The 26,465-nt window shown below is 41.1% G+C and overlaps 1 long non-coding RNA gene across 1 annotated transcript in view; it reads right to left on the reverse strand.

Annotated features, from left to right (window-relative positions):
* The window catches only part of LOC132405362 (uncharacterized), a 49,973-nt gene that overhangs the window by 15,111 nt on the left and 8,397 nt on the right, over positions 1-26,465 (reverse strand). The window contains exon 2 of the long non-coding RNA XR_009515832.1: positions 6,047-6,146. This is a non-coding gene — a long non-coding RNA (uncharacterized LOC132405362). The remainder of the gene's footprint in view (positions 1-6,046; positions 6,147-26,465) is intronic.

Raw genomic sequence — 26,465 nt, forward strand, 5'->3', positions numbered from 1 at the left:
AACATGGATAGAAAACTGGTTGGCAGATAGAAAGCAAAGGGTAGCAGTGAATGGGTGTTTCTCCGACTGGCTGGAGGTGACTAGTGGGGTACCACAGGGCTCTGTATTGGGACCACAGCTCTTTACGATTTATGTCAATGATTTAGATGAGGGCATTGAAAACTATATCAGCAAGTTTGCTGATGATACTAAACTGGGTGGCAGTGTGACATGCGAAGAGGACGTTAGGAGAATACAGGGAGACTTGGATAGGCTGGGTGAGTGGGCAGATACTTGGCAGATGTCATTCAATGTGAATAAATGTGAAGTTATCCACTTTGGAAGCAGGAACAAGAGGGCAGAGTATTGTCTCAACGGTGTAGAGTTAGGTAAGGGAGAAATGCAAAGAGACCTAGGAGTCCTAGTTCACCAGTCAATGAAGGTGAATGAGCAAGTGCAACAGGCAGTGAAGGGGGCAAATGGAATGTTGGCCTTTGTTACAAGGGGAATTGAATACAAGAGCAAGGATGTCCTTTTGTATTTGTACAGGGCCCTGGTGAGACCACACCTGGAATATTGTGTACAGTTTTGGTCTCCAGGTTTAAGGAAGGACATTCTGGCAATTGAGGAAGTGCAGCGTAGATTCACTAGGTTGATTCCTGGGATGGCAGGGCTGTCTTACGCAGAGAGATTGGGCTTGTACACGCTGGAATTGAGGAGATTGAGAGGGGATCTGATTGAAACGTTTAAGATAATTAAAGGATTTGATAGGATTGAGGCAGGAAATATGTTCCAGATGTTGGGAGAGTCCAGTACCAGAGGGCATGGATTGAGAATAAGAGGTCAGTTATTTAAAACAGAGTTGAGGAAGAGCTTCTTCTCCCAGAGAGTTGTGGAGGTGTGGAATGCACTGCCTCGGAAGACGGTGGAGGTCAATTCTCTGGATGCTTTCAAGAAGGAGCTAGATAGATATCTGATGGATAGGGGAATCAAGGGATATGGGGACAAGGCAGGGACTGGGTATTGATAGTGAATGATCAGCCATGATCTCAGAATAGCGGTGCAGACACGAGGGGCCGAATGGTCTACTTCTGCACCTATTGTCTATTGTCTATTGACTGGAAAATTACAAATGTGACTCCACTCTTTCAGAAGGGAGGGAGGCAGAAGAATGGAAATTATAGGCTTGTTAGCTTGACTTCAGTAGTTGGGAAGATGTTGGACTGCATTATTAATAATGGGGTTATGGAAGGCACGTGATAAAATAGGTGAAAGTCAGCATGGTTTCCTTATGGGGAAATCTTGCCTGACAAATCTATTGGAATGCTTTGAGGAAGTAACAGGAAAGAGAGACAAATGAGAGTCAGTAGATGTTGTTTATTTGGATTTTCAGAAAGCCTCTGACAAGATGCTGCTCATGCGACTTCTTAATAATAGCCATGGCATTACAGGAAAGATATTGACATGAATAGAAGATTGGCTGACTGGCAAGAGGCAAAGAGTGGGAATAAAGGGAGTCTTTTCTGGTTGACTGCCCATGACTAGAGTTATTCCTCAGGGGTTGGTGCTGGGACCGTTTCTTTTCAAGTTATAGGTCAATGATTTGGATGACGGAACTGATGGCTTTGTGGCCAAGTTTGTGGATGATATGAAGGATCTGCAGAAGGACCTAGGCAGATTAGAAGAATGGGCAAAGAGGTGGCGGATGGAATTTTGTGTCGCGAAATGTATGGTCATGCACTTGCATAGAAGGAATAAAGGCATAGATTATTTTCTAAATGGGGAGAAATTTCAAAAATCCAAGGTGCAATGGGACTTGGCAGTCCTTGTGTTGGATTCCCTGAATGTTAACTTTGCAGGGTGAGTCAGTGGTAAGGAAGGGAAATGCTATGTTAGCATTCATTTCGAGAAGACTAGAATATAAGGGCAAGGATGTAATGCTGCGGCTTTATAAAGCATCAGTTAGATCGCACTTGGGAGTATTGTGAGCAGTTTTGAACCCCTTCTTTTCAAAAAAGATATGCTGGCCTTGAGAAAGGAGAAGAGAGGGTTTCCAAGAATGATTACAGGAATGAAAGGGTTAATGTAGGAAGAGCATTTGATGGCTCTGGACCTGTACTTACTGGAGTTTAGAAGAATGACAGCAGGATCTCATTGAAACCTTTGGATATTGAAAGGACTGGATAGAGAGAATGTGGAGTAGAAATTTCATGTAATGGGTGAGTCTAGGACCAGAGTTCAGGGCCATTTAGAACAGAGATGAGGAGGAAATTCTTTAGCCAGAGGTTGGTGAATCTGTTGAATCTCTTGCCACAGGGGGCTGTGGAGGCCAAGGTAATTGAGCATATTTAATGCAGAGGTTGATAGGCTTTTGATTAGTCAGGGCGTGAAAAGTTACAGGGAAAAGGCAGGAGATTGGGTTGAGAGGGATAATAAATCAGCCACGATCGAATGGTGAAGTAGACTTGATGGTCCAAATGGCCTAGTTCTGCTCCTACGTCTTATGGTCAAACTACTTCTTAAATGAGACTTAACCATTAATGAGATCAATATTAGCACATCAATGATTTTCAAAGTTGGCAAACACTGTGTATGACTAAAAGCAACAAACTGCTGACACTGGAAATCCACTGAAAGTTAAAACAGAACACTGAAATTACTCACTAAATCTGGCAGCATACAGAGAGGATGTTTACATTTCAGATCAGGATTTGTCCATCTACCTTTCCCTTGTACAGATGATAGAACACTGACGTGAAAAGTTAGCTCAATTCCTCTTTTCACAGATGAGTGAGAGAGAGAGATATATATAATGTTATACTTTTGGCCCAATAAAATCGTGTATGTATTTCAAGCAGGAAGAGAAAACTTCCATCAAAAAACTTGAGAAGATTATTATTCAACTGATAGTGTGAAACCAGCAACTTAATTATCAAATAACTATTTATTGTCTTTATAGTGTATTTATCAATAATACTAAAGGTGAGTGTTCCAAATAAATTGCACAAGTTAGCTAAATTGCACAATAAAACATCAAAATTCTTTGTAGTCAATGAAGAGCAGTAATTCCTCAAATTTACAAACATTCCAGTATGAATTTTTGTTGTAATGTTGTTGATTCTTTAGGATGTCACTCTTTGGGATGTATATCTCAGATTTACTTTACTCTCATCCAGCAATGCATTTTGCCATTCATCCCAAATGTAATGATTCATTTGTTTTCTTAACCTATTGCAATTCCTTCTGGACATCCTGAAAGGCACCTTCAAAATGCCTTAGCTGTTCCAAAAAACATACTACCCCTAAGCAACTGCAGCAAGTTAGAAAAATTAACACCAGACTGCATATTGTGCATTCTAGTCATTGGTTAAATCTTGCATATGGACAGTTTGAACAATCCCCTAACGACGTAGAAAAAATAAAACAATGCACTTCCTTTGCAAAGGCACAGATGCTATGAAGGAAAAGTTGAAACAGGGTTAAGCTTGCAATCAAAAAATCTGAGTCAATGGTGTGTTTCTGGAATTTGGTAATTCAGGAAGAAGCCAGGTTATTATGGCAAGACTACGAAGGAATACAAGAAGGCTGACTGATCTTCTGAGAATGCTGTCCTCAGCTGCTTTAAGAAATATGCAAATCTGCATAATATTCAGCCTGTCGAGTTGGAAACAAGTTCAAATGCTGTGGTGGAAAAAAAATTCTTGGAACAAGATGAAATTAATCATTAGGAAAAGTGGCTACTCTCAAGTATTTTACCTGGATTAGACAAGGTTCTTTAGGAAGAGCATGCCTTCATGTACTGTAAGTTCATCATGAGAAGTAAAGAAACTGCTTCATGTAAGCCAAAAATCATCTCACACTTCTTATAAGCAATGCTGTGGGTGACTGTAAATGTAAGCATCACTTAGTGTAATCCCAGGCACTCAAAAACATTAAGATGGTTAATTAATCAGGTTACTTACCATTTAGCATTGTAAGACAATGGAGTTTAAGATGCATTGAACAATAAATTGCGGGAGTGTGGGGATGGGTTCATTGGAGGGATATGACAAAAATGTCTGAAAATGTATAATTTTGGTTAACCACCTTAGATGCAGAGTTTCTTATCCTGGATGAACTGAAATGGGCTGAATGGGAGCTGCCCTCCCAGGGTTTTGCTCAGCAGAAGACAAGCTCTGTTGTGGCCAATTGCAGAATTTTTAGAACTCAATGGACTCAGGCTTCAAGCTGCGAGGTCACTTGCCTTTCAGCTGCCAGAGGAGAGGCCGCTGAGCCACCGAGGGAGGAGGGACTCTTATTACGTGATTGTGGTCTCGTGCGACTGTTAGTAATGTGTCTTTGCAACTTGACCCCGTTGTAACGTTGTCTCGTTTGGCTGTATTCATGAGCATTCATATATGGTTAAATGACAATTAAACTTGAATTGAATGGTATCCTTCCTCTACAATTGTCTGCTAAGTGTTGACACAGAATTAAAAACTTCATTTCCAGTTGTGTAACAGTCAATAACCGTGAGAGAAATGAGTTATTCTCATGTAACATATCCAAATATCATGGTCAACTTTTACTTTTTACATGCTTTTGCATATAGAGTTGGTCTTTTGTCAGAGCTGACATAATATCTTAAAAATCCCTGATTAATGCCTACCATCTCCACTTCCCTCTTTAAATAAAAAGTCATTTATAAGACCATAACACATAGGAGCAGCATCAGGTCATTCGGCCGATCAAGTCTGCTCCACCATTTCATCATGGCTGATCTATTTTCCCTCTCAACCCCATTCTCCTGTCTTCGCACCATAACCATTCATGCCCCAATTAATCAAGAACTTATCAACCTCTGCCTTAAACATACCCAATGACCTGGCCTCAACAGCTGCCTGTGGCAATGAATTCCAAAGATTCACTACCATCTGCTTAAAAAAAGCCTCTTTATCTCCATTCTAAATGAGCGTCCTTCTATTCTGAGGCTGTAACCTCTGGTTTGAGACTCTCCCACCTTGGGAAACATCCTCTTTACCAACTTTCGATAGTTTTCAATAAGATCTCTCCTAATTCTTCTAAATTGCAGCGAGTACAGGCCCAGAGCCATTAAGTGCTCCTCATATGATATCTTTTCATTCCCGGAATTATTCTCATGAACCTCCGCTGAAGCCTCTCCAATGTCAGCATCGCCTTACTCAGATAAGGGGTCCAAAACTGCTCACAGTACTCCAGGTGAGGTCTCACAAGTGCCTTATAAAGCCTCAGCATTACATCCTTCCTTTTATATTCTAGCCTTCCTCACCACCAAGTTAACCTTTTGTGAATCCTGCACAATGCCTTCCAAGTCCCTTTGCAACTTGGGTTTTCGAATTTTCACCCGGTTTAGAAAATATTCTACAGTTTTATTCTTTACCAAAGTGCATGACCATACACTTCCCTACACTATATTCCATCCGCCCATTCTCCTAATCTGTTTAATTCCTTTTGCAGCCTCCTTACTTCCTCAACACTACTTGCTCCTCCACCTATCTTCATATCACCTGAAAATGGCACCTTGTCAAAGGCCTTCTGAAAATCCAAGTACACAATATGCACCTACTCTCCTTTGTATATACTGCTTGTTATTTCCTCAAACAATTCCAACAGACTTGTCAGGCCAGATTTTCCCTTAAGGAACCCATGCTGACTTTGACCTATTTTATCATGTATCTCAAGATACCCTGAGCCCTCATTTTTCCTATCACTGAGGTCAGGCTAACTGGCCTATAATTTTTCTTCTTTCATTCTCCCTTCTTGAAGGGTGGAAAGACATGTGAAATTTGCCAGTCCTCGGGAACCATGCCAGAATCTAGTAATTGTGGAAAGATCATAATAATGCCTCCACAATGTCTTCTGCTATCCCTTTCAGAACCATGCGTTGTAGTCTATCTGCTCTATGTGACACCTACTTTTAGATCTTTCAGCTTCCCAAGCACCTTCTCCCTAATAATGGTAACTGCATTCACTTCTGTCCTCTGACACTCTTGAACTTCTGGTATACTGCTAATATCTTCCACAGTGAAGAGTGATGCAAAATACTTACTCCTTTCGTCCACCATGTCCTTGTCCCCCATTACTACTTCTCCAGCATCATTTTCCAGAGATCCAATATCTTCTCTTGCCGCTCGTTTACAGTTTTATATCTGAAACAAAGATGTTTGGTATCCTCTTTGATATCATTGGCTAGCTTGCCTTCATATTTCATCTTTTGCCTCCTTATGGCTTTGTAGTTGCTTTATGCTGGTTTTTAAAAGCTTTGCAATTGTCTAACTTCCCACTAATTTTTGCTATATTGTGTATCCTCTCTTTTGCTTTAATGTTGTCTTTGACTTCCTTTGTCAACCACGGTTACATCATCCTGTCTTTACAATACAGTACTACCTCTTTTGGATGTATCTATTCTGTACCTTCTGAATTGTTTCCAGAAACTCCAGCCACTGCTGTTCTGCCATCATCTCTGCTAGTGTCCCCTTAAGATAAACTTGGGTCACCTCCTCTCTCATGCCTCTATAATTCCCTTTACTCCATGGTAATACTGAAACATCTGTCTATACTTTCTCCCTCTCAAATTGCAGGGTGAATTCTATCATATTATTGTCACATCCTCCTAAGGGTTCTTTAAGCTTAAGCTTCCTAATCAAATTCCGTTCATTACCAACACCCAATCCAGAATAGCCTTTCCTCAAGTGGGCCCAAGCACAAGCAGCTCCGAAAAGCCATCTTATAGGCATTCTACAAATTCCCTGCCTTGGCATCCAGCAACAACTTGATTTTCCCAATTTGCCTACATATTGAAATCCCCCATGACTATTGTATCATTGCCCTTTTGATATACCTTTTCTATTTGATATCGTAATTTTTACCCCACATCCTGGCTACTGTTCAGACGTCTGTGTGTAACTCCCATCAGGGTCTTTTTACCCTTGCAGTTTCTTAATTCTACCCACAAGAATTTCATATCTTATGATCCTATGTCACCTCTTTCTCAGGATTTGATTTCATTTCTTAGCAACAGAGCCACACCACCCCCTCTACCTACTTGCCTGTCCATTTGATACAATGTCCTTGAATGCTAAACTCCCAACAATAGTCTTCTTTCAGCCACAACTCAGTGATACCCACAATTTTGTACCTGCCAATCCCTAACTGCACTACAAGATCATATACCTTTCTCTATATATTGTGTGCATTCAAATTTAACACCTTCAGTCCTGTTTTCATCAACCTTTCTGATTTTGTCCCCATGTTACACTGCACTTGAGCCCTATCATCTGCCTGTCCTTCCTGACAGTCTGATGACACACTGCATCTGCTAGTATATCAACTGCCCCATCCTCAGCTCTATCATACTGGTTCACATTCTCCTGCCAAATTAGTTTAAACCCTCCCCAACAACTCCAGAAAACCTGCCCACAAGGATATTCATCCCTTTTGAGTTCATGTGTAATTCATTCCTTTTTTACAGGTCAGTACCTTCCCCAGTGGAGGTCCCTATGATCCAGAAATCTGAAGCCCTGTTCCCTGCACCAGTTTCTCAGCCATGCATTCATTGTATTCCCACCCTCATTAGCATGTAGCACAGGCAGCAACACAGAATTTACTACCCTGGAGGTCCTGTGTTTCTCTCTTCAGGACCTCCTCCCTTTTCCTACCTATGTCATTGGTGTCAACATGTACAATATATGCTCACTCTCCCTCTTTAGAATGCTATGGACCTGATCCTAGACATCCTTGGCCCAGGCACCTGGGACACAACAAATCTCCTGGGTGTGTCTATCATGTCCACAGAATCTCATGTCTACCTCTATAACTAGGGAAACCCCTATTGCTATCTGGCAGCCCTCTTCTCCACTTTCCTTTCTGAGCCACAGCGCCAGACTCAGTGCCAGAGACCCAGTCACTGTTGCTTCCCCTTGGTAGGTCATCCCCCTCTACCGTACCCAAAGTGATATACCTCTTATTGAGGGGAACGGCCAGAGGGGTACTCTGCACTGGCTGCCCATTTCCCTTTCCTCTCCTGACAGTCAGTACCTACTTCTTGCAACTTTGGAGTAACTACCTCCCTATGGGTCCCATCTATGACCTCCTCATTTTCCCATTTGAGCCAAAGGTCATTTAGCTGCAGCTCCAGTTCCTTAACATTTTCTCTTAGGAGCTACAGTTCGGTGCACCGAACTCCCAGAAGTCCCACATCTCACACAAAGTACACAACACACCCCCTGGAGCCATCTTCACTGCTCTAACTATGCACTAACAGATGAAGAATGAAGAAGAAAGTTACCTTGCCCAAGCCTGTTCTCATCTAAGCTGGTCCATTCCAACAATGGCTCCTCTGCTTGTCCCTACGTTATTTTTACTTGCCCTGGTTCATGAATCACAATACAATTGGGCTGCCATAAAAATCCAAAAGCCCGTGAATGCTACTTCATGCATGCTGCAGTACATAAGTTATTAAAACATTTAAATTTTCTGAATAATTATTTATCCGTAGTGAGTTTGTGTGGTTATTGTAAATAGTATTTCTCTATAATTTTATAGACTTATGCCTGTCACATTCTTTACAAGCTGACTTATCACTGGTTTGGATAACACTGGGGCCATTAAAGGTTTAAGCTAACATTTGTATATAGTAGAGACAGGATTTATAGTCCAAAGTCAAAGTGCTGCACATGCTTGGAAGTTGAAATGAAGCAGGAGATGTTAGAAAAAAATCAGGTTATTAGACGGCATTTATGAAGGGGGAAACCATTCAATAACAGCTGAAATAATAAACAGTGAAAATACTATGATTTAACTACATCTTTCTCTCCATACATGCTGTCTGACCTATGAGTACTTCCAGAATTTTCTTTTTTGTATTTTATGGTCCCCATGGTCAGTAGGTTCTGAGCAGAATAAGCACTAAAAGAGTCGAAAATTAGCTTGCATTAAAGTGCCTGTAATATATCCTAACCACAGTACAATCTTGCACAGGCCTTTAAGAATGACAGAATTTCTAACTACATTATTAAGCTAAAGTCATCTTGTCAAAATAACTCATACAACTACTTCCATACTAAGATGTCAAGCACAATTGCTATTTTCATGGGATACAATTTCACAATGATTCTTTCATTCATCTGGTGAGGGGCCAATTAAATCTTTACAGCAGCAGAATCCTTAAAATGCCTCAGAATTATTAGTCTTAACTTTACTGTAATTTAGTGTAGCATTTCTTTCACGTTGAAGTAGTGCATAATGTTCACATGAAACATAAAACAGCAGAATATTGAAATGCTGATTTTAAAAATGCCGAAGAAGTCTTCAGTGTCCTGCCTAAATGACTAACGTCCTGTTGCACTTACATCCATCATCATGAAGTGTTTCGAGAGGCTCGTCATGAGGCACATCAAGACCCTGCTGCCCCCCTCACTGGACCCTCTGCAGTTTGCCTACCGTCCCAACCGCTCAATAGATGACACCATTGCCACCACCCTCCACCTGGCCCTAACCCACCTGGACAAAAAAGACACATACGTTCGGATGCTGTTCATAGACTTTAGTTCAGCATTCAACACAATCATCCCTCAGAAACTGATTGGAAAGCTGAGCCTATTGGGGCTGAACACCCCCCTCTGCAACTGGATCCTAGACTTCCTGACTGGGAGATCTCAGTCAGTCTGGATTGGGAGCAGCATCTCCAACACCATTACAACTGAGCACTGGTCTCCCCAGGGCTGTGTGTTCAGTCGACTGCTGTTCACTCTGCTGACCCACGACTGTGCTGCAACATACAGCTCAAACCATATCATCAAGTTCGCCAATGATACAACCGTGGTGGGTCTCATCAGCAAGAACGATGAGTCAGCTTACAGAGAGAAGGTGCAGCAGCTAACGGACTGGTGCAGAGCCAGCAACCTGTCTCTTAATGTGAACAAAACAAAAGAGATGGTTGTTGACTTCAGGAGGGCATGGAGCGACCACTCCCCGCTGAACATCGATGGCTCCTTGGTAGGGATTGTAAAGAGCACCAAATTTCTTGGTGTTCACCTTACGGAGAATCTCACCTGGACCCTCAACACCAGCGCAATAGCAAAGAAGGCCCAGCAACGTCTCTACTTTATACGAAGGCTGAGGAAAGTCCATCTCCCACCCCATATCCTCATCACATTCTACAGGGGTTGTATTGAGAGCATCCTGAGCATCTGCATCACTGCCTGGTTCGGAAATTGCACCATCTCGGATCCCAAGACCCTGCAGCAGATAGTGAGGTCAGCTGAGAAGATCATTGGGGTCTCTCTTCCTGCCATCATGGACATTTACACTACATGCTGCATCCGCAAAGGAAACAGCATTATGAAGGACCCAAATGCACCCCTCATACAATCTCTTCTCCTTCCTGCCATCTGGGAAAAGGCTCTTCCGACCAGACTATGTAACAGTTTCTTCCCCCAAGCTATCAGACTCCTCAGTACCCGAAGCCTGGACTGACACCTTGCCCTACTGTCCTGTTTATTATTTATTGTAATGCCGGTACTGTTTTTGTGCACTTTATGCAGTCCAGTGTAGGTCTGTAGTCTAGTGTAGCTTTCTCTGTGTTTTTTTTATTACGTAGTTCAGTCTGGTTTTTTCTACCTTGTCATGTAAACCACGGTCCTGAAAAACGTTGTCTCATTTTTACTATGCACTGTACCAGTAGTTATGGTCGATATGACAATAAAAGTTGACTTGACTTGACTTGACCTCACTTGACTTGAACTGCATGTCTGACCCCTCCCTGAGGTTGTCTATTCTCTCTCTCCCCTTCTGGACCCAAGCCATGAATGACTATATAGCCAAAGCACTGTACAACTGCTTCATTCAACCATCCTGGTCCCTGGTCGGTGCAGTCTTCTTTATCAAAAAGAAAGATAGGGGTCTATGTCCCTTCATCAACTACTACAGGCTCAGCAAAATCACCGTTAAGAACTGCTACCTCTCTACAGGGCCCAGATCCATACAGCACTTAAAACGTGATCCGCATCTGCTGGGGTGGGGGTTGAATGGAAGACAACTTTCATAAGAGCCACTAGCCACTAAAAATACTTGGTGATGCTTTCAGACTTTCCAACTGTTCAGCCATTTCCTAAGCCTTCATTAATGAGATCCTCCAAGACACTCACACAAGTATGTGTTCGTCTACCTCAACTACATCATCATCTTCTCCAACGACCCCCAAGGCCATGTCTATAACATCCATTCAGGCTTTCAGTATCTCTTCAAAAGCCAACTGTACTGCCCCTTCCACAGCCCAGACATTTCCTTCTTGGGTTACATCCTTTCATCCCAAGGCATAACCATGGATCCAGAGAAAGTGTATACCATCATTGAATGGCCCTGACCACACTCCCCCAAACAGCTACAACACTTCTAGAGGTTCTTCAACATCTACCATCATCTCAACAGGAATTACAGCCAAATTGCCACTCCTCTCACTTCCCTCTCCAAATTATATACCTCATGGATAATCTGGTGTACCAACCCCCCATGGCCGACACTTCTAAGGAGTTCAAGAGATGCTTCAGCATTGCTTCTATTCTCCCTCGTCTGAACACCTCTGTACTTTTTGTGGTAGAAGTGGATGCAACTGTTGCGGGCACCAGCGCCATCCTCTCCCAGCGAGGACCTGACAGGAAGACATATCATTGTGGCTTCTTCTTGCCCAAGTTCAACTCTATACAGCGCCATAATGGAATTGGAGATAGGAAGCTACTCATCATTAAATGGGCCCTGTCAGGCTCACTGGGCCCTCTGCTTCGAGCAATACTATTTCATCATCTTCTACTGACCTGGCTCCAAGGACACTAAGGCGGATACCTCGTCTCAACAGTTTGAAACAGCTGAAAAGGAGTTCAGCACTAAGCCCATCATTCTGTCCTCGCAGATTCTCACCCTGATCACTTGGGGTCTTAAGAACCAGATCTGCCAGGCCCCACAACACGAGCCAGCCCTGGCCAATATATCTGACAACCGTGCATACATGCCAGTCACCATGCACTCTGAGGCACTCCAGTGGGACCACTCCTCGCCCTTCTCCAGCCATCTAGGTGCACAACAGACTCTGGATTTTCTGTGACACAAGTTCTGGTGGCCCACCAAGATCGCAGATGTACATTAGTTCATCATTGCTTGCTTTCGGTGAGCCCAGTCCAATTACTCCTGCAGACTCTATTGGTTCCCCGAATCCCATGGTCCCACATCATCATGGATTTAATCACAAGTTTGCCTCCTGCCAATGGGGTCACGGTGATCATGACAGTTGTGAATGGTTCTCCAAGGTGGCCGACTTCATTACCCTTCCCAAACCTGCTGCTGAGATGGTGGACTTGGTTCTCCAACATATAGTCAAACTGGAACCACAATTCATCTTCTGCTTCTGGTGAGCCTTCTGCTCCCTCTTCCACCAACAGTCAGTCAAAAAGAGCTAGTCAGCAAGTGAAGTTTATGTAATGCTTTACCACCTCTAACCTTCTACATGGAAGAATATTCTGCTCTGGCCCAAACTGTCCAACAACTTACACATCTTGGCCACAGCTATGTCACTCTTTGAAGTGCTTCATGGCTACCAAACCTCGTTGTTACCCGCAGAGGGCCAATGGTGGAAGACCCGTCCACCAGGCACCAGGTCCCAGGTTCGCCACTACTGAAAGGCTTGGAAGAGGGCACAGGGAGCCATTCTAGCTGCCAACCACCAGGTCAATTGCCAGACTACTCCAACATGGGGACTGTGTCTGGCTGTCAACTCAAGATCTGCCCTGAGCACCAACTCCCCTGGTCACGTGTCCCTTCAAGATTACCTATCATATCAATCCAGTCACTGACTGTCTCAAGCTGCTATAGACCCTCAGGATCACAACTACCTTCCACATGTTCTGCCCCAAGCCCATTGTCCATGGATCCCTCAAACCACCTCACCCTGCTCCTCTGGAACCAAGTGTTTTAGAAGGTGGTCCAGGGTACATGGATTGCTAGTTGATGGATTCACGTCATCTTGGACAGGTTGTGCAGTACCTGGTCAACTGAGAATGGTATAGTCCAGAGGAAAGGACTTGGGTGCTGCCAGTTTCATCCTGGATGCATCACGCATTGAGGAGCTCCACCAAACCCATCCAGATCATCCTGGGCTGTGGGAGGGGGTGGATGATATCCTCTCAGGCCTGCACATCCTCCATGCAGCTAACAAGAGTCACCTGCCACTCATTTCCAACTCATCCAGCCTACATGTACCCAGCTTTCATCCACAGTTGAACCAGCCAGCCTCAATTAGCTGCTTCTAGCCTCCAGTTACCTTGTTGCCTGTGGTGTTTAGTATCTGCTCTTACTCACTTTGTGGCTCCTCATGACTTGTTATTTTTGCAGTCTTTGATAAAAGTTATCATTCATTGCTAGATCGTCTCCACTGCTCCAGGTCAAGCCTGCTCTACACCTCCTGACACAAGTAACTAAGCATCATGCAAGCATTTGTGGTTCAGTCTTTGGACATTATGCTGAAGATACTATTGGAAATTATGGTTTGAGATTATGCCTTGGAGAAATAAAGATTTGCATGATAAGCACTACAAACTTTAAGATCCTGGTATAATTACAAGAACTTGTACTACATGTCGCTGAAGAGAGCACGAGAGCACTAGAGACAGCTGGTGTTACTAATCCTCGTAGCGGTCACCTCTGAATGCAACAATTTTGCTAGAAAATACATTCTTGTCCTAACTTCTCATTTGTTATGGCTTCTCTTGGATTTAGTCAGACTTATTTTTTAAAAAAGTTTGGAAAAAGGCAATTAAAATATTTTTAAGCTTTTAGACAATGAAAAAGCAGTCTTTTTTTTCTAAAGTGACTATAGCCCTTTTAATTTTGGCCACTGCACTTTGAGAGCTGTATATTTTTTTCTGCTCCAACTGACAATCCATAAAGAAGTACATCATGAATTTGGTCATGACTTAGAAAATCCACACCGTTTTTTTATATTTAGTAATGTCATCTGAATGAAGTGTTAGTGATGCTCTGTTCCTGGAAATATGAGGCTATTATGACTAATGAAACTGGTTTTAACTCCAACAATGAATTACATATCAAGTATGCTGCTCCAGAAATACTTGTAAAAATAGTACTGTTTCCATATTACTGAGTTATTTCTGGATAATGAGAAAAATCTATTTTATTCTCAAAATAATTACTGATATGTAGTACACTTCTTACTTTATTGGTTATATCTTAAATTGCATCTTGAACCCCAGTAATGATGCCAGTACTAAATAAAAAATTAGTCAGAGGGACTGATAGTATTAAATGTGTTGCAGATCCAGAAGATACCCCAGAGATGAGAATGAATGACACAGTAATATGGAAACAGTACAGTTATAACAGGCATTTCTGGGAGCAGCATACCTGATATGTATGAAGCTCATTTCAATAGATGAAATGTTTTAGGCAATGCAGCTTTAAAGGCAGCTGGCAAACCATTTCCCAGAGTTCACTAACTGAATTAGTCTGTTACTTTGGGAAGGACTTGAAGATCTATTTTTGACTTATGGAGTGAAGTGTTATATATTTTAATATGGCAGCAATATTTGAGTAATCTTATATATATCCACACACATACAGTGCCTATAAGAAGTATTTACCCCCGCCCCCGGGAAGTTTTCATGTTTTTTTTACAACATTGAATCACAATTGGCTTTTTGAACAGAAAAAGACTCGTGCCAAAGTGAAAACAGATCTCTACAAAGTGATCTAAATTAATTACAAATATAAAACACAAAATGATTTATTGCAAGTATTCACCCCCTTTAATATGACACACCAAACCATCACTCGAACAGCCAATTAGTTTTAGAAGTCACATAACTAGTTAAATGGAAATCTACTTTTGGAGACCTGTGTGCAGTCAAGGTGTTTCAATTGATTGTAGTAAAAATACACCTGTATCTGGAACATCCTACTGCTGGTGAGTCAGTATACTGGCAAAAACTACACCACGAAGACAAAAGAACACTCCAAGCAATTCCATGAAAATGTTATTGAAAAGCACAAGTCAGGAGATGGATACAAGAAAATTTCCAAACCACTGAATATCCCGAGGAGGTCAGTTAAGTCAATCATCAAGAAATGGAAAGAAATGACACAGCTGTAAATCTGCCAAAAGCAGGCCATCCTCAAAAATTAAGTGACTGTGCAAGAAGAGGACTAGAGAGGGAGGCTACCAAGAGACTTCTGACAACTCTGGAAGAATTACAAGCTTCAGCAGCTGAGATGAGAAAGACTGCGCAAACAACTGTTGCCCAGATGCTTCACCAGTCGCTGCTTTGTAGAAGAGTGGCAAAGAGAAAGCCACTGATGAAAAAAAACTCATACGAAATCTCAGCTAGAGTTTGTCAGAAAGAAACGTTGAAGTCAGCTGGAAGAATGGTCTGATGAAACCAAAATTGGGCATTTTGGCCTTTAGACCAAACGCTATGTTTGGTGCGTGCCAAACATCACACATCATCAAAAACATACCATCCCTACTGTGAAGCATGGTGGTGGCTGCATCACGCTGTGGAGATGCTTCACTGCAAGAGAGTCTGGAAGGCATATGAAGGTAGAGGGTAAAATGAATGTAGCAAAATCAGGTACATCCTGGAGGAAAACTTGATGCAGCCAGCAGCCTACAACTTGAGAGAAGATTTGTTTTCTAGCAAGACAATGACACCAAGCATAAAGTTTGAAGAAGATAACTCATCTCCTTCTACCTTAGGCCACGAACTTATAAATCAGCCACCCCTCGTATGTGTTTAACGAAACCCATAACACATTTTATTGAACTCTAAAACCTGAACACAAAAGTGTGCTAAAAATCCATCCACAGCAATATCATCATGTCAGACTAGCCTCATAAAGTGAAACCCCAACTCAGTGTCAGTGGTTCTGAATTATGTACATTTCTCCAAATTACATTACCCTGCAATATTACCTATAGCAGCATCAATAAATAGCCAATTAAAGCTGTTATTGCAATAATTGCTTAGGTAAATCAACTCAGTCAAATATTGTGAAGATAGAATTTGGGAACTGTCGGGTTTTTTTAAATGACTGTGAGATGTTCAAAATAATTGCTGAATGTTTTTGGAGGTTGGAGAAACTCAGTTCTATTGTTAAGGACCTCCAACAACCTAATATAAATGAGCGAAAGTCTCTTAAATAACCTTTGTAAATATACAAGATAAATGTTCTGATTGAATCTCCAATTGTACAATATGTTATTAACATCAGCCTAATATAATGAATGTTTTCTTGCTGGCTCAGCATTCTTTAGCTGCTTTTGTTGGGGCCAGAACTCGCAACTTGCCAGGAGGGATAAGAAATCTCGTGTCAGAGAGGATTTATACAATGACATACTGTGCATATTTTAAGATTTGGAGGGCCACTTACAGGGACAAATTTGACAATGCAATGAATAGTACAGACAACAGTCCCCACCACCATTATTACAGAGGATTGCATACTTAGAAAATGGTTTGTATTATGTTTTGCCATAATTGACACCACATTAGATTTAAGAAATAAGTTGATTACTTTTTCCTCACATAAATTTTGTGCAAGCGAATCATATTCTGCATCTTAAATTTTGGGGCTATGATTTCTGAATTTTGTAAAAATGAATTTCCATTACTTAAATGGCCATAACACCATTTGTGATTAGAACCTGACTAATTAGAACTGATATTGAAACAGTGAAATAGAGAATGAATAACAGCACAAACTGATCCTTTCCAACAGGAATAAAGTATTTGCTACTAATGGAAAAAAGATTAAAGTCTATCAGAAGGACAGTCAGAAATGATGAGCATGGCATTATAGGGCAAGAAGCTATAGAGTGAAGGGAAGGAATAAGGTGGCATGATTTTCTAGCTGTGGGAGATTTTATAATTCATATCATTGCAACGGATTCAGTCTCATATGATAGGTTGTCTTATTGAAACCACAATGAGAACCAACAGGAACCAGCTTGAAATTATATCAGAGGGGAGAGAGAATGAAACCTATTGTACTGGTTCATGTTGAAGTTAGAAAAGAGTATAAGGTGAATAATGGGCACAAGAAGTCAAATGAAGTAATAAGACCTCATATGTTGTCATCTCTGGATTATCACAGGAAAAAAGACTTCCATTACTTTATAACACACACAAAATGCTGGTGGAACACAGCAGGCCAGGCAGCATCTATAGGGAGAAGTGCTGTCAACATTTCGGGCCAGGACCCTTCGTCAGGACTAACCAAAAGGAAAGATACTAAGAGATTTGAAAGTAGTGGGGGGAGGGGAAAATGCAAAATGATAGGAGAAGACCGGAGGGGGTGGGATGAAACTAAAAGCTGGAAAGGTGATTGGCGAAAGTGATAACAGAGCTGGAGAGGGGTAAGGATCATGGGACGGGAGGCCTCAGGAGAAAGAAAGGGGGGGGAGCACCAGAGGGAGATGGAGAACAGGCAAACAACTAAATATGTCAGGGATGGGGTAAGAAGGGGAGGAGAGGTATTAACGGAAGTTAGAGAAGTCAATGTTCATGCCATCAGGTTGGAGGCTACCCAGCCGGTATATAAAATGTGTGGCCACTGAGAGATCCTGCTTTCCGTTTCGCTGAACACCTAGGCTCGGTCCACCAGATAAAGCAGGATCTCCCAGTGGCCACACATTTTAATTCCACGTCCCATTCCCATTCTGATATGTCTATCCATGGCCTCCTCTACTGTCAAAATGAATCCAAACTCAGGTTGGAGCAACAACACCTTATATACCGGCTGGGTAGCAAACAAAAATTCCTCAGGTCAGTGCTCACTCCTTACAGAAGGACAATGTTTGTGTGGTTGTTCTCCTCATATGCAGATGAAAAGACATTTCCCATATTCTGAAATTTATGTGATTACTGGACTGCATATTGCTTTCTTTCAGTTTTTCAGTGTTTTCTTTCTTGTGGATGATTGGTGGTTGGGTGGTCTGTTAATTTTTGTGTGTAGTGGGGTATTGGGATTTGGTGCTACTGTCAGTCTTCTTTTCTGCAACTGAAAGGGTCGGCAATTATTATTGTTGCTGTTTTTTTCGGCAAGGGAGGGGAGAATTGGGGGTCTGAGAGTTTTGTTTCTTTTCTTTTTCATACCGGGGGATGTTAGTTGATGTCTTTTCTTTCATTAACACCCATGATCTTTTTGCATTTAATGGCAATCTAGAAAAGATGAATATCATCAGAATGGTATTGTACATGTATACTTCGACAATAAAATGAACATTTGAACCTTTGAGGTGGAGAGGCTAAGCAACTTTATGTTCTTCAGTGTAATTATTTGGAGGACATGTTCTGGGCCCAGCATGTAAGTGCAATTATGAAGAAAGCATGGCAGTGCCTCTACTTCCTTAGGAGTTTATAAAGATTCAGCATGATATCTAAAACTTTGACAAACTTCTATAGACGTGTATTAGAGATAATATTGACTGGATGCACCACAGCTTGGTATGGAAACACCAATACCCTTGAACAGAAAATCCAATAAAAAGTAATGGATATGGTTCAGTCCATCACAGCTAAAACCTTCCCCACCATTGAGCACATCTACATGAAGTGTTGTTGCATAAAGCAGCGTCCATCATCAGGAAACCCCATCACCCAGGACTTGCTCTCTTCTCACTGCTGCCATCAGAAAGAAGATACAAGAGCCTCAGGACTCACACCACCAGGTTCAGGAACATTTATTACCCCTTAACCAGCTCTTGAACTAAAGGGGATAACTCCAGTCAACTTCACTTGCTCTCCTCATTGAAATATTCCTACAAACTATGGACTCATTTTCATGAATTCTTCATCTCATGTTTTTGATATTTATTGCTTATTTATCTTTATTATTCTTTTTTTCTGTATTTACACAGTTTATTGTCTTTTGTACATTGGTTGAGCACCCAAGTTGGTGCAGTCTTTCATTGATTCTATGATGGCTATTGCTCTATTACAGATTTGTTGAGTATGCCCATAAGAAAGTGAATCTCAGGGTTGTATATGGTGACTTTGATAGTAAATTTACTTTGAACTTCAGTGCATCATTTGATATAATCACATCATAGTGAAAGGTCTTTGATGTTAGTGACTGGATTAAGTAAAAATCTCTTAAAACACTACACAGTCTACAAGAAGAGCTCACAAACTGAACTGCTTAATATCTGTAACAGCAGACCATGATCACACTAAGCTACTGGAAAACTGGGTTGTATAAGTTTATTATACAGTTATAAACAGCATTTTCTGGTGTTGGTCAAATAAATTTGATTTGGACAACACATTCAAGCCCAAGTTAGAAGGACTTATTTAATTAGATATAAGGAGAATTCAGAAAGGTATATATACTCAGTGACCACTTTATTAGGTACAGGTGGTACCTAATGAAGTGGCCACAGAGTGTACTTCAGTACATTTGTGATATTCTGGTGTTGTAGCCCATCCACTTCAAGGTTTGATGTGTTTTTCATTTAGAGATGCTCTCCTGCACACCAATTGTTATTCATCTTTGACAGTATTTTGTAGTCTTGCATGGTACTAATGCAGCAAAATAACACATTTGATGACATATATCAGTGATAATAGTAAGGGAAGTGAACAGAACTTGTTGCAAGTTTGGACAACAAAAATAAGGAGTTTGAGTTTATAGGATGTGCAAACTGATAGTCCAGTGGAACAGGCATTGAAATACTTGAGGCCACAAGTAATAGATTGAATTTTGCTTGCAAATTTTAGTAATTATTCAGAGAACTGTCAACATTTGTTTAATTTCAGGGCTTGAACACATGAACATCCAAACGTGCAAGACTTGGCTGACAAATTCAGAGTAATGAATCTATCTGTAAACTCCACTACTAAACCATTGAAAACTCACTGATTTTCCCCTCCATTTAAAAATTGGAAATCCAGTCAGGGAATCTGTGCCAAGTTAGTCTGGTTGCAAGATCTGTGAGCTCATTCACTTCAATGTAAATCCTATAATTGATAGCAGCCTTTTTTTTTCATTACTGGCTTTCACTCTCGTTAAGTTTCACCAGTACTTTTGGTTTAAACATTTGCTAAATTCTTCCATCTCCTCAATCATTTTAGAACTATTATTACTCACTTTTTCTACAAAGACAGATATAAAACTTTTAATTTCTTAACATTCTGTTTAAATAAACACAATGACTTCCTCTTCATAGCCATGCATGGCAATGTATTCCACAGATTCATCATTCTCAAAAACTCCTCCTCTAAAACAATGTTCTATTATTCTGATCCTGTGCCATCTAGTCTTAGATTCTCCCACAATTGGAAATATATCCTCTCAATGTCCACTCCATCAAGGACTTCCAGTGTTCAGTTGCTTTCAATGAGACAACACCCCCTCTCCCCATCATTCTTCGAAACTCCAGCAAATATAGGCCCAGAGCCATCAAACATTCCTCATACGTTAACCCTTTCATTCCTAGGATCATTTACATAAACCTCCCCTGAACACTCTAATACCAGCACATCCTTTCTTATTTATGGGTTTCAGAATTGCTGACAATACTGCAAATGTGGTCTGACCTATGACTTATAAAGTCTCAGCATTACATCCTTGCTTTTATAATCTACTTCACTGGAAATGAACACTAACATTGCATTTGACTTTCCTACTATTGACTCAATCTTTAGGGAACCCTGCACTTGGACTCCCAAGTCCTTTTCCATTTCCAATTTCTGAATTTGCTCCCCGTTTAGAAAATAGTTGATACCTTTATTCTGTCTACCAAAATGCATGACCATACACTTCCCTACACTGTATCCCATCTACCATTTCTTTGCCCATTCTCCTAATCCACCTAGGTCCTTCTGCAGACTCCTGCCCCTCCATCTATCTTCAAATCATCCACAAGCCCTGCTACAAAGCCATCAATTCTGTCATCCAGATCAAGTAGCAGACCCAACACCACTGGTCACCGGAAGCCAAATAGAAAAGACCCCCTTTATTCTCACTCTTTGCCTTCTGCAAGTCAGTTAATCTCCTGACTATGCTAGTATCTTTTCTGTAATACCATGGGCTCCTAACTTGTTAAACAACCTGACGTTCAGCACCTCATCAAAGGGCTTCTGAAAATTCAAAGTAAAGAATATCCACTGACTCTCCTATCTGTTATTCCTCAAAGAATTCCAATATATTTATCAGGCAAAATTTCCCCTTATGGAAACCATGTTGACTTTGGCCTACTTTATGGTGTGACTCCAAGGAGCCCAAAACAAAATCCTTAATCATGAACTTCAACATCTTACCAATTGCTTGAAGGCAGGCTAACTGGCCTATGATTTCATGTTTTTGTCTCCCTCCCTTCATAAGCAGTGGTGACATTTGCAATCACAACTAATGTTTCCACAATCTCTTCAGCTACCTCTTTCAGAACCCTAGGTAAAGTCCATCTGGTCATGCTCTCCTGAGCTCTCCTTTCCCCTTACTTTTCCAGTCTGATGAACCCACCCCCTTTCTATTTAATTTGAAGGCTGAGCCACAGCCCTAGTTATACAATTCACCAGAACCTTGATCCCAGCATGGATCAGGTGGAGCCTGTCCCATCTGAACAGCTCCCTCCTTTTCTAATACTTTACACTTTGTAGGTGTACACAACAGTATAAAATTAACCATGGTATGTTTCACATCACCTGCAAAAAAAATTTCTACTAATATATCAGATCATTGCTACAGCAGCCCTCATTTCATATTTTATTAGTCAGAAGGCTAACAGATAATAGCATCAGAATAGTGAATTATTAAATCAGAATCAGGTTTATTATCACCAGCATGTGACGTGAAATTTGTTAACTTAACAGCAGCAGTTCAATGCAATACATAACATAGATGAGAAAAATAAATAAAATTAAAATAATATTAATAATAAATAAGAATAAATTACTGTATATGTATATTGAATAGATTAAAAAGTGTGCAAAAAACAGAAATACTGTATATTAAAAAAAGTAGTGTCCAAGGGTTCAATGTCCATTTAGGAATTGGATGGCAGAGGGGAAGAAGCTGTTCCTGAATCACTGAGTGCGTGCCTTCAGGCTTCTGTACCTCCTACCTGATAGTAACAGTTAGAAAAGGGCATGCCCTGGGTCCTTAATAATGGACACAGCCGTTCTGAGACACTGCTCCCTGAAGATGTCCTGGGTACTTGGTCAGCTAGTAGCCAAGATGGAGTTGACTAGATTTACAACCCTCTGCAACTTCTTTTGGTCCTGTGCAGTAGAACCGCGCCCCCCCCCCCCACCCATACCAGACAGTGATGCAGCCTGTCAGAATGCTATAGAATCTATAGAAGTTTTTGAGTGTATTTGTAGACATGCCAAATCTCTTCAAACTCCTAATGAAGTATAGCCACTGTCTTGCCTTCTTTATAACTACATCGATATGTTGAGACCAGTTTAGATCCTCAGAGATCATGACACCCAGGAACTTGAAAAAGCTCACTCTCTCCACTTCTGATCCCTCTATGAGGATTGGATTGTGTTCCTTTGTCTTACCCTTTCTAAAGCCCACAATCAGCTCTTTCGTCTTACTGACATTGTGCCAGGTTGGCATATCTCACTCCTATATGCCCTCTCATCACCACCTGAGATTCTACCAACAATGGTTGCATCATCAGCAAATCTATAGATGGTATTTGAGCTATGCCTAGCCACACAGTCATGGGTGTATAGAGAGTAGAGCAGTGGGCTAAGCACACACCCCTGAGGTGCGCCAGCGTTGATTGTCAGCGAGGAGGATATGTTGTCACCAATCCGCACATATTGTGGTCTTCTGGTTAGGAAGTCGAAGATGCAATTGCAGAGGGAGGTATGGAGGCCCGGCTTCTGCAACTTCTCAATCAGGATTGTGAGAATGATGGTATTAAATGCTCAGCTATAGTCGATAAACAGCATCCTGACATAGGTGTTTGTGTTGTTCAGATGATCTAAAGCTGTGTGGAGAGCCATTGAGATTGCGTCTGCTGTTGACCTATTGTGGTCATATGCAATTGCAATGGGTCCAGGTCCTTGCTGAGGCAGGAGTTCAGTCTAGTCATGACCAACCTCTCAAAGCATTTCATCACTGTAGATGTAAGTGCTACCAGGCGATAGTCATTAAGGCAGCTCACATTATTCTTCTTAGGCACTGGTATAATTGTTGCCTTTTTGAAGCATGGGAACTTCTGCCTGTAGCAGTAAGAGGTTGAAAATGTCCTTGAATACTCCCGCTAGTTGGTTGCCACAGGATTTCAGAGCCTTACCAGCTACTTCATCTGGACCTTCCACCTTGTGAGGTTCACTCTTTTTAAAGACAGCCTAATATTGGCCTTTGAGACAGAGATCACAGGGTCATCAGGTACAGTAGGGATTTTCACAGCTGTAAATGTGTTCTCCCTTTCAAAGCGGGCATAGAAGGCATTCAGTTCATCTGGTAGTGAAGCATCACTGCCATTCATGCTGATTACTGATATTTCATCTTTTGTGATACTATAAAGGAGTGGCTGCAAATATGGAAAATTTAAAGTACAAGCTTCATTGCTATTTTTCAAGCAACATGCACAAATCAGGTCCTGATGAAGGGTCTTGGCCCGAAACGTTTGCTGTTTACTCTTTTCCATAGATGCTGCCTGACCTGCAAAGTTCCTTCAATATTTTGTGTGTGTTGCTTAGATTTCCAGCATCTCAGATTTTTTTGCCTTTGTTGCTATTTTTAAACATTGATTCAAAGTAGCTGTGCTGAAAAGTTAACAATTAGCGCCAACATGTGGGCACAATGTGTAAAAACATTAAGCTGTTTTGTCATTGCCAGCTCTCTAATTAATAGAGAGCAACTGTGTATGGAAATACGTGCACTGAAAATAGTCAAGCACAAGAAACTTCTTTATATCTCTTGCAGTTCTTTTTCTTGTTGTAACATTCAGATCTCTGCAGTTTTACATTGAATTGTAAATGTGATAGGAATCTTCCAATGGCAATACCATCAGATAAAATCAGATCACTAACATTGTTATCTAGATATTGGAATGCTATTATATCTATTTTTTGTGGCAACATACTATCCCAAAATCAATTCCTGTCAGCGACCCTATCCAGTTCATTAAAAGAGGTACTTCTAGTAATAATCTATGTCAGTATACGTGACCTTTTCTCAGGTTCAATCACCTGCCTAATGATATCAGCTGTGATATGATGCACTTTCTGGCATGGATTACGCATAACCAGTATATAGCCAGTGAATGGCCAGTATAGAAGTCAGAGGACAATGACTACTTTGATTTTAATTTCAATCTTAAAGAGACAATTCCGACATCAGAACCATTTGTAAGATAACTTCAAAACTGACTTCAGACAACTTGGAAATTTCTGAAGTCCACAGTGCTCTAGCAGCGAATGCTCATTTAGCCACTGAGCTACCCATTTAATGGATGACTCAGTGGTAACACAACTCATAGCACTTCATTAGTCAAGGTGTCAGTATAGGTGTTGGGGGAAATTCAGGGAGGGTTAGAGACCAGGGAATAGGAGGTGAAGAAATACCATCTGTGAAGACCATGTTCACAGTAAGCTTTTAGAGATACAAGTTCTCTACCTAGACCTCTCTAATCATCAACGTGTTCACAGGATCTGATTTTCTAAGGCTGTATTAATTCATTATCTGTGAGATTTTCTGGGATGTTCACTTGCACTGTTCATGTTTGGATCACTTTCATTTGGAGGCCATTTTCCAGGAACACTCATTTTTCTTTTTCTGGATCATTCTATGTGGCTGCCCATGATCTCTGTAATTTTTTTCAGTCTGATGCTTGTCACAGCTTTAGAAGCATACTGGCTCTATAATCATGGAAGAACAATGTTTGATTTCTCAGAGGGGCAAGCAGCTGGGATCTGTCAGCATTGTCATCTTCCCTGAGTTTCAGGTAACCTTCAAATTAACTAATTTTTCAGCAAGAGCTCATTAGAAGACCTAAATCAGTTTATTAATAGAAAAGCTTTCCACTCCTCAAATGTGCAAGTCATTGTGGGATCACAATTAGAGATGTATAATGATCAATACTGTTTTCCCTGACAGCTTCCATGACTCTGTTCTCCATTTGGAAGTCCACACTGGTTGTTAGTCGTGAATACTAGGGAATAAGTTGCTCCCCGCTCGCCCAGTGTAATTTAATGACAGCCATACAAATACAAAGATGGTTGTAAGGAATAACATTGAGTCATTTTAAGATTATCGTCTTCATAATAGTCTGCAGCATGCTACATACCCTGACCAAGAGGTGAAATTAGCTGGAAGAGCAGCTGAAAGACTTGAGGTCCAAGGGCCAAGAAGCACAAACAAGAAACTAACTGGAGCAAGGGGAAGAGAAAGGTCATGGGGAGGAGTTTGTATTCAACATCAGGAACTTTATTACAAACAAGAGAAAATCTGCAGCTGCTGGAAATCCAAGCAACACACACAAGATGCTGAAGGAACTCAGCAGACCAGGCAGCATCTATAAAAAAAAGTACAGTTGACACTTCGGGCCAAGACCCTTCGGGGACTTTATTTTCTTGTTAAATGAAGGTGGGAGATAATGTCTGTACTAACCACAAGGAATTTCCACACGTTGAGGTGGTATTGTTGACGTCTCTGCAATCATGGTCCACATACATATAACATAAAATAGTACAGCACACTACAGACTTTGGGCCATGACATTCTGCTGTCCTTTTAACGTATTCCTTAATCTATCAAATCCTTCCCTCCTACACAGACCATAACTTTTCATTTTTCTATCATCCATGTGCCTATACAAGAGTCTCATGAATGTCCCTAAAGTATCCAGCTTTACCATCACTCATAATATTACCTCCAAGCACTTAAGATGCTCTGGGTAAAAGCCTACCTCTGTCACCTTCCCTATACTTTCCTCCATTTACCTTAGAAGGATGTCTAAGGTAAGGTATTTACCATTGCCACCCTGGGAAAACACTGCTGGCTGTACCCTCTATCTGTGGCTCTTATAATCTCATACATCTCCATCAAGTTGCCTCTCATCCTTCTTTCCTCCAAAGAGAAAAGCCTTTCTTCATAAACCATGCTCTCTCATCCAGGCATCATCCTGGTAAATATCCTCTGCACTCTCACTAAAGCTTCTAAATCCTTCCTATAATGAGGAGATCAAAACTAAGCTCAATATTCCAAGTGAGTCTAAACAGGATTTTATAGAGCTGCAACATTACTTTGCAACTCTTAAACTCTAATGATTGAAGGTAAATGCACCATACACCTTCCCAACAACTCAATGAACTTGAGCAGCAATTTTGAGGGATCTATAGATGTGGACCCCAAGACCCCTCTATTCTTTCACACTGCCAAGAATCCTGCCATTAACCCTGTATCCTGCCTTCAAATTCTAACTTCCAAACAGAATACTTCAC

This window comes from Hypanus sabinus, chromosome 15 (genome assembly GCF_030144855.1).
Source record: "Hypanus sabinus isolate sHypSab1 chromosome 15, sHypSab1.hap1, whole genome shotgun sequence".
Taxonomy (NCBI): Eukaryota; Metazoa; Chordata; class Chondrichthyes; order Myliobatiformes; family Dasyatidae; genus Hypanus; species Hypanus sabinus.